Source organism: Bos javanicus, chromosome 14 (assembly GCF_032452875.1).
Source record: "Bos javanicus breed banteng chromosome 14, ARS-OSU_banteng_1.0, whole genome shotgun sequence".
NCBI lineage: Eukaryota > Metazoa > Chordata > Mammalia > Artiodactyla > Bovidae > Bos > Bos javanicus.
Genome location: NC_083881.1, coordinates 40,825,451 through 40,835,484, shown reverse-complemented (window position 1 = coordinate 40,835,484; position 10,034 = coordinate 40,825,451). Strand labels below are relative to the sequence as shown.

The 10,034-nt window shown below is 37.0% G+C and overlaps 1 long non-coding RNA gene across 1 annotated transcript in view; it reads right to left on the bottom strand.

Annotated features, from left to right (window-relative positions):
* Positions 1–670: 670 nt before the first annotated feature.
* Positions 671–10,034, bottom strand: part of LOC133260220 (uncharacterized) — a 74,476-nt gene continuing 65,112 nt past the window's right edge. The window contains exon 3 of the long non-coding RNA XR_009740692.1: positions 671–2,305. This is a non-coding gene — a long non-coding RNA (uncharacterized LOC133260220). The remainder of the gene's footprint in view (positions 2,306–10,034) is intronic.

The following is a 10,034-nucleotide window of genomic DNA, read 5'->3' as shown; positions in this document are numbered from 1 at the left end:
CTAACAAGCTAACTAAATCACTATTAATGCCCCTTTATATACTTTCTTTCTGCCTTTTCTGGGGTCACTTTATTGTTTCCTAATTGTTTTCATACTCTTTAGTCTCTCCTCAACATTTATCTGATTTTTAGTCTTCCTTAGAATAAACCTTCTATTTGTCCTGAATCATATATGGCCTTTAGGAGAGAGAGGTCTTTCCACATATACTCTCATATCCAGTGGTTTCTGTAGAAAGAATTGTTTCAAGGGCAGAGAATTGGAGAGAGAAGGAAGGAGATTCACCTATCAAGCTTTCCAACTTCAATGAATACAATTCTTTCCTTTTTTGAACAAAAGTCAGATTTTATTTGATGAAATAGTTTCACTGTTTAGAAACATAGCCAAATATTTCATTCTCTCTTCCAAATACTTACCAACTTAATTGTCTTCCTCTCACCTCTCTTGCAACTTACTCCAGTATTCTGGTTTGGAGAATCCTGTGGGCAGAAAAGCCTGGCCGACTACAGTCCACAGAGTCACAAAAAATCAGGCATGACTGAAGGGACTTAGCATGCATGCACATCTCTTTCAATGAAGTTGTAACATAAGAAAATGGGAGACACTGTAGAGAAAACAAAAAAACGTAGACGGTTTGAAATGCACAATTTACTATAGGGACAAATGATGAGTTTTGCAACTGTGGGACCGTGGGTCATATCAGGGAAATAAGGAAGGATTATAGTTGGAAGAGGGCTTCCCTGGTGGCACTAGTGCTTAGGAACCCACCTGTCAACGCAGGAGACATAAGAGACAAGGATTCGATCCCTGGGTTGGAAAGATCCCCTGGAGAAGGAAATGGCAACTCCCGCCAGTATTCTCGCCTGAGAAATCTCATGGGCAGAGGAGCCTGGCAGGCTACAGTCATGGGGGCGCAAAGAGTCGGACATTACTTAGTGACTAAACCACCACACCACAGTAGTTGAGAGAGAGTTGTAAAGCCACATCTTTGGAGAGAAACTGACAAATGAAGCCATCACCTTCTCCAAAGTAGAGAGGGCTGAAGGCTCCACATCCTTTACCTTAAGTTTTGTGAAAGGGCATTCACAGGCCCCTGGAAAGAATCTGCTCTGGGCCCACTAAACCTAAGTGGGGCCAGGGAGAAAGGATGGTTCCTGACTCACCCTTGGGAAAGCAGTAGGCCAGAAATGGCAGCATTAATAGACCTGCACACCATCATTGTGCCCCACCTAAGAAGAGAGCCTGGGCCACACAGGGACTGCAAAGTCGTTCAGGAGTGACACTGGATTAGAGTCAAGAGGGCTTCAAATGTATCCTCTGGTGATGGACTTTGAATTTCCCACAAATGCCCTCAAAAAGGACAAAAGTCACCTTAATCAACTTCAAGGTCTGGAAGTGTGAAGTCATCTAGAAAATAAAAACTTCAGTTCTATCCCCGACCTCTCCAGCCTTCTCCTACCTCATTGCTGCCATGGGAAAGGGAGGAAATGAATGGGGAGAGCTGACATCATTGAACACGCTCCTTCTAGAAAGACACCCCCAGTTACAACCTTATCATGGTTTAAAGAGGTAATAAGCTTTTAACTTGACTAAAAATAAAATGTTGATGAATATATTGGACTGGATATATTCTAATTGCTAAGTAGAGACTCTAATTTGGCACTTGAAAACACTTTAGGATATTTATTGTTGAGGTAGCAGCAATTTCAGAGAAACTTTTTATTTTAATCATAGCCCACAAGCAATGTATTTAACATACCATTTATTCAGTGGTTGCTTCAATCACACACACACACACACACACACACACACACACACACAGGCATTCATTCATACATCATTCACCTTTTGAAGAAAACATTATGTATTTCTATTCTTTCCACAGTTGCACTTTTTACATCTGTTTATTTTCTTCAGAGAAGACGTCAAAGTTTTGCAAAGATCAGCTGTATCCTCATTTCTTATATGAAGGAAACTTAGTTCCCAGACTTAATGTCTGTGTCAATGGCATTCACCTAGAACTTGCGATGGGGCTGTATCAACACCAAGGTTACATTTAGAATTCTTAAAGGAACAGAACATGACCCTCATCCTCCAGAAGCTCACAAGCAAATGAGAGACGTTTGTGAAATACAAAAAAGAGGCCCAGGAAAGGACTGGATCTATCATTTATTTATTTATTTATTTTCATTTTCTTATTTCCCAAAAGGAAGTAGCAAAAGCTGCTTACCAAAATAAAATATACTGTATTTAACTTCAGTTCACTGTGCTCATTCTGACTGGAGTGATATTTTTCCTTCTCTCTTTCCTGGATGGATCAAAAAGAAAAAAATTTGAGCTTAATTTCTGACAAAAAATGAGGAAGGAAACAATAAATTAGGGCATTTCAAATATATCTTATAGGTCCCTATTAATATCCCAACATGAAAAATTAGATATTCCTTTGCCCCAAACAATATAGAGTTTAACTACAATAGCAATCAAAAGAAGAATAATTGAAACTTTTATGGAAAATTTTTTTCAAAGGCTTGAACAATTTTAATACCCAGTGATAAGTAAAATTTAAATCTAAAAGCATTGTTACATGCTCCTTAATTTTGATTGCCCATACTTTGCAAATCTTGGTTTCCTTTTCTAATTTTGTATATATGCAAGCTATTTCCTTGTATTTTCATGTACACATCTCATTTGAATGCAGATTATTTTAGAACTCATGAGAGTGTGCTTTCCAGATTGAGAATAATAGCTCTCTGTCCAATATGATTACACATATTTATTATGACATTTTTTCTAAGCCAATTTTAATAAAAACAAACATTTGCTCACACAGAAGCAGGAGTTGAAGAAGAGATTCCTTTGGGGGTTTATCATAGATTTTTGTTTTGGTTTAAAATATGTCAGAGTCCCTTTTGCCTTTACTGAGGCTATTTGGATATCCTTTTGTTTGGGTTTTTTTGTTGTTGTTCTTGTTGTTGTTTTGGTTTTTCTTTATTTATTTTGTGTCATGCATTTTTTTTGTTTTTTAACTGACAGCAGATTAGTCCAGTCCTGCTTCTATTGCAAGGAGGAATCAGTTCAGGCGCTGAGCTACTCTGGGAAATTTTCGAACAACAAAATAATCTGAGACATCTAATTTTTCAAACCAAAAATTGTTGTTGTTGTTTATGAGCTAAGTCATATCTGACTCTTTTGCAACCCCAGGGACTATAACCTGCCAGGCTCCCCTGTCCATGGGATTTCCCCAGCAGGAATACTGGAGTGGATTGCCATTCCCTTGTTTAGGGGATCTTTGCAACCCAGGGATCAAACCCATGTCTCCTACATTAGCAGGCAGATTCTTTACCACTGAGTCACCAGGGAAGTGAAAGTGTGAATCGCTCAGTCATGGCTGATTCTTTGTGACCCCATGGACTATAGACAGGCAGGCTTCTCTGTACAGGAAATCCTCTAGGCAGGAATACCAGCATGCATTGCCATTCCCTTCTCTATGGGATCTTCCTGACCCAGTTCTCCTACACTGTAGGCAGATTCTTTACTGTCCGAGCCACCAAGAAAACCAATAGCAAAGTCAATATTAGGAATTTGACCTAGAAGTATTTTAATGCTTTGTGTATTAACTGTCCCCTGAGGCTGACTCTGTGTAGTAAACTTAGAAGTGGATTCTGGTAGAGGACACGTTATTTCCAGTCTTCCTCAGAACATCAGCTTTGTAATATAATAAACATTAAACAAAAATCTTAATAGTAGTGTAATTAAAATTATAAGGAAAATAATGTTGAGTTTTGATTCCAAGGAATTTTGATAATTATCTTTATTTAAAATATTATTAGGAATGAAATTGTTTAAGATACTCTCTGGAAATGTCCTCAAGGATATTTTACAGTTTCACTCTTTTTGAGTATGGCTAATGTAAAATTATTAGAACTACCACAAAATGTGCTTTTACCCAAAAATTAGATTTTCCTTTTTAATTAATTTGAGCAGTTTTCATTTAAAAGTTTATTCTGAAAAATCATTTGTCTTTTTTCATATCACACAAACACAAAACCCCACCTACAGAAGATGTTATATCACATTTCTTGTCAGGGACTTCAAAAACATATTGAATATTACAGTAGTGTAGAGAAGATCTTTCAAAATATCAAAATAGCATTTTTTTTGAAATAGTATTATTATATTCCTTACTCTTTTAGTTCATTCACCAAATTTAAGGACCCAGTAGATGTCATGCAAATTCTAGTTGTAAAGGATTTAAAGACAATATCACCTGCCCTCATGTATCTTATATTCTAGAAAAAGATTACAGTAACACTCTTGTAAGAAAGCATTAGAATTACTACACTAGGAGCACTAATTGTGCATTTTATGATCAAATTTTCTCTCTTTTTTCAGTTTTCTCAGTGTTCTTAGTATATCAAAAGTGACCAAACTTCAGTTCAGCTCAGTTCAGTCACTCAGTTATGTCCGACTCTTTGTGACCTCACGAGCTGCAGCACGCCAGGCTACCCTGTCCATCACCCACTCCCAGAGCTTGCTCAAACTCATGTCCATTGAGTCGGTGATGCCATCCAACCATCTCATCCTCTGTCATCCCCTTCTCCTACTGCCTTCAGTCTTTCCCAGCATCAGAGCCCTTTCCAATGAGTCAGTTCTTTGCATCAGGTGGCCAAAGCATCAGAGTTTCAGCTTCAGCATCAGTCCTTCCAATGAATATTCAGGATTGATTTCCTTCAGGATTGACTGATTTGATCTCCTTGCAATCCAAGGGACTCTCAAGAGTCTTCTCCAATACCACAGTTTGAAAGCATCAATTCTTCAGTGCTCAGCTTTCTTTATGGCCCAACTCTTACATCCATACATGACAACTGGAAAAACCATAGCTTTGACTAGACGGACCTTCGTCAGCAAAGTAATATCTTTGTTCTTTAATATGCTGTCTAGGTTGGTCATATCTTTTCTTCCAAGGGGCAAACATCTTTTAATACTTTAATGTATTAATTTCTCATCTAGAATATGAAAGAAAGAACTTGGAAACAAATACATTTTCCTTTGTATACATATCCTACCTAAACCGAAAGAAAGTTTTAATACTCATTTTAAAGTACCTGAGAAGTCAGCTTTTCACAGGCTCAAAAATATATGTTGAAATACTGCTGTGCTGGTGGGCATGCCTGTAATATAATTTCTTTGACTTCTCTTTGAGAAAAAGAAGCCTTTTTTTTTTTTTCCAAAGGCACTTCATGTAGCACGTTAATTCAGCATTAATTATAGAACATGTCAAACTGTATTTCAGTCAAAGGCCCCCTGTAAGTCTCCAGAGCTTTCTTAATGACAGTAATTATAGGTCATAAAAAGAGTCGTCTAAAATTAACATTTCTCTCATGTCTTAATAGGAAAATGTAAATGGCTGCACCGTACAGATGTTTTGATTAGTAAAATTTACACTTCCTTTTTTGTTTCAATGCTTGTCAAACTTCACAGTGTTAAACATAAGGTGCTGCCTTTCTCACATTCCTGAATAGACGAAGGTGCATCAAAGCAGTTGTAGGAGTTCTTCAAATGCTATGCCTTATTATTTTGTGCTGCAATTAAACAAAAATAAATCAACAGTTTCTTCTGCCATAAATGAAAGGATCCTTTAAAAGACAGAACAAACTGACTTTTTTTTTTCACTTTTGAAAATTTTCACGAAAAAAGATTAAAGAACTGTATTGGACACAAGCTTATAAAATGCTTTATTCCAACATGGAAAAACGTCTTGCCTACTTATATATTTAAGTCTCCTGGTAAGCCATATTTTATCATATACCATCAGAAAGAATACATGAAACCTGCTCTACCCTGAACTGTCAAAATTTACTTACTAGAAAATGAGAATGGAAACATCCTGGTTTAAACAATGTTAATATCATCAAACATCCAGGGAAATATAACAAATTAAAAGAGAATCACTTCAAAGTATAAAAGGCCTACACCTTAAGTAATAATAAATCTAATACTTGACATTCATCTCCCTGGAAAGTAAAATTAGATAAACTTTTGCAAGGGCATTCAGAACAGCCAATCCAGTTTATTAATAATTTCCTGTTTTCATATTGGAAGCTCATATTATCTGGTCGCAGCCACAGTAGACCTTCACAGATATTTAATAAAGCTGCCTTCAGTAATCCTCTCTGATTACCTATAACCTCCCAGCTATAACACACACTGTGCTGCAGCTTCACAGAAGGACAGCACACTGTCACCAGCTATGATGTTTGACAGCTTATTCTGCTGCATCAAGCTGGCACAAAATTACTTTTTCCAAATCCATCCCTAGTTAATAACCAAAAGTAATAATGGTATTCAGCATGCATAATACTCTGAGAAGGCAAAATGAGGCAACAGAAGGGGGGAAAAAAAGATTAAAGAGTGACTATTATGGAAGGGAGATGAAAAACGGAGTCTTGTAACATACAACGTTTCAATTATAATGCCATGTGGAGAGTTCTACATATCACCCTACAAAATCCACACTGCAGGACCAAGAAACATGGAAGAGATTTCCTATTGTACTTACACTATGTGTATGATTTTTCTCGTTCATACAGAGCAACATGGAGAATTTTCTTTCTAAATTATTCTGAGGCATTCTCTTGGGAGCAAGAAATGACTTACCTTTAGTGGAAAATGTCTAGTTAATAGAATGTATTGCTTTGATCTCATCTTAAAGTTTGCAAGAGTAATAAGCTATTTTGCTTATAGAATAGAGCAGACTAACCTTAATCCAAATTTACAAGCATACCAAACCCAATTCAACCTTTCTTTCTTTTTTGAAGATGAAACACCAAATTAAAAGTCTGAACTGTCAAATGAAAAAATGGATTTGTTTCATCATCTAGGCAGAATCCAGTACATTACATTTGTCTTCATTACAGGTGGGTGAATGACCTTGGTAGAAGGTCAAATATGACAGTGACAATTAATAGGGAAAAAAAATCCTTGTCTCCTTCCTTTCTTCTTCTCTTCTTTCCTTCCATCCCTCCCACTTTCTATTTCTTTCTTTATTCTTTTTTCCATTAATTCCTCTTTCTTTGTTTTCCCTTCTTTTCCTTTGCAAATCTCCCCACTTTTCCTTCCCTTCCTTCTTCTTCCTACAATATTTTTCAGAAAAGCTTCACATACTTTTCATTTTCTAGGTGGCTAACTATACGCAGAATATAGAAATATATTTTGAATGAGCACAGATGTAATGAAGTCATAACCAAGTTAAATATTTCATCAAAAACTAAAAATATTCCCATATGTGTTTATATTTATATGCAGAGATTAAAGGTGTTTCTCACTTATATGTGTTTTTTTATATTGGATATAATTGGAATACATAATCAATACCTTTAGCATCTGTTATGGCCTTCAAAGCAGCTTTATTCCTGTGGTTGACATTCTCCTAGATAACATGAACATGTACCCTAGTGTTCGTGACAGAAATGGGACTATGATTTTTGATACTTTCCTCTTCTCCTGTCTATAACTAATTGTCCACTCAGTGCTACTGTTAAAATGTCTTTTGAATCCAACCATTTACTTCTCTATATCCTCTGGCAACATCAGCCAAAGCCAAGATCAGAGCCAAAGATTGTACCTAGTAGTAGCAGTTTAATCACCAAGTCGTATCTGACTCTTGCGACCCCATGGACTGTAGCCAGACAGGTTCCTCTGTCCCTCTGTCCATGGATTCTTCAGGCAAGAACGCTGGAGTGGGTTGTCATTTCCTTCTCCAGGGGATCTTCCCAACCCAGGAATCAAAACCACGTCTCCTGAATTGCAGGCAGATACTGACTAAGCTATGAGGGAAGATTGTACCTAGACGTCCCCCAAAGACGTTATGCTCTTGTTTCAGTTTAGACTAAACCAGGACCTCTAAACAAAGCAATTTTTTGATCATATCCCTTCTCTTCCTTGGCTTCCCTGGTGGCTTAGATAGTAAAGAATCTGCATGCAGTGTGGGAGACCTGGGTTCAATCCTTGGGGTGGGAAGATTCCCTGGAGGAGGGCATGGCAACCCACACCAATAATCTTGCCTGGAGAATTTCCATGGATAGAGAATCATGGCTGGCCATGGTCATTGGAGTTGAAAACAGTCAGACACATCTGAGTGACTAAGCACATGCACTTTTCCTAAAATTCTTCAGGGTTACCCATTGCCTTTAGGATAAAACAGAAATTCTTAATATGCCAGAGGAAATGTATGATTTGGCACCTGCCCACCTGCCTTGCCTTACATCACACCAATGTTCACTCTACCAGGGCCATGCTGGCCTTCTGTCCTGCTCCTAAGACTTACTCTTTGTTTTCCACTTTGGAGAAATCCCCCCATCCTACTCATGTGATTTTCTCCTAGTCATTTTTAGGTTTCAGTTTCAATATTACTTCTTTAAGGAAACTTCCTCTGATAGTCCAGGCTATTTTACCCCTCTCCTATGTTTGCTTTCATAGATCCTTCATAGAAATAATTACGTATCTTCTTAAGTATATCATTCATTTAATGCTTGTATCTGTCTGTCAGTAGAATTTAGGCAGGAAGAGCTCTTGTTCTTGCCTATGTGCAAAGTTCTTACTACAGTGCTTTACACTTAGTAGTTTCTCAACAAATATACATTTAATGAATTCATTGACTATATGCATTTTCTCTCACAAAGAGATCATTCACTGGATAATTCTAAAATAAGAAAATTATTGTACAAGAGTATTTTTGCATAAGATTGTCCTCGGATTGGATTCCCCAGAAATAGACTTAAGAAAAGGATCTGTATGCAAGTGATTAATTAAGAAGTGTTCCCAGGATAAACTAGTAAGGAACTGAGAGAACAGAATAGAGACAGGGAGAATGGGGAAAACAGGCAAGGAAGTGATTCAGGTTGTCTTTTTCTTAGAGGCTAGCTTCAGTCTGATCTTGCAAAGGATCTCTGAAGTGCAAATTATACCTCAGTGTTGTTTGTCTTGAGGGAAGTTAGTGTGGAGTGCTGTAAACTCAGACCCTCACTTCCAGGTCTCTCTGCATCCATATAGAAAGTGACTCCAGTAGAAGGAGGGAACTTCTCTAATAAAGCATAGTCCATGTGGGCTGTTGGGAGCAAAGACACCCAAGGCCAGGGAAATGGGGCACAGAAATGGCAAAAGGTTTTTGAGCCATAGCAGCATCAGTAGCTATCATTGTCTATAAACAGAGTATTTTTGGACCCATTTTTTAAAAGATGTGAAGTGAGATGTTACTGTGTTGGTGAAAAGCAAATCACATAAGCTCTGCTAAACTTCCTTTAAAATATATCCCATCATCTTATCTCTTAAAATGTCTTTTCCTCTCTTGTGGAGGAAACATTCGGATTTTCTATTCTTTTTTATAAACATTTAAGTAGTATTTTAATATGACATCCCCAAAGGCTGTTATCCACAAATTAACCTTTTTTTTTTTTTCTTGGTTTCAAAGTTATCATCATGGTTTACAAAAAGAAAAGGAAAGAAAAAGAAAAAGCTAGTTACACATCTGAGGGATCCTAAGAAAAAGAGAAGAGAAGGAAAGGATAACCCACTCCAGTGTTCTTGTCTGGGAAATTCCACGGACAGAAGAGCCTGGCAGTCTACTGTCCATGGTGTTGGACTACAGTCCATACAGTAACATAAAGAGTCAGACATGACTTAGCAACTAAACAAAACAATAAGAGAAAATAGAGGGGAAAAATAAGACAGGAACAAGTTTGGAGAAAATTTGGTAGCCCTAAAATCCCAGTTTTCTACCCTCATCGGTCCTCTTTAAAGTGAAGAATTATATCAATTTTGTGTAAGAGGTTTTATTTCTGTTTTTTCTTTTTTTTCTCTTTAGGGTTACTTGGTGTTTTAGTTGATATGACACTTGGATGGTTTACCACATTATTATATGCAAAATTTTTTACTTACATGACAATGTTCACTATTCTAACACAAATAGTACATAAAATAAGATTCTTTAGAACAGTTATGCAAAGATATATGATATGGGATTTATACATTGGATCCCA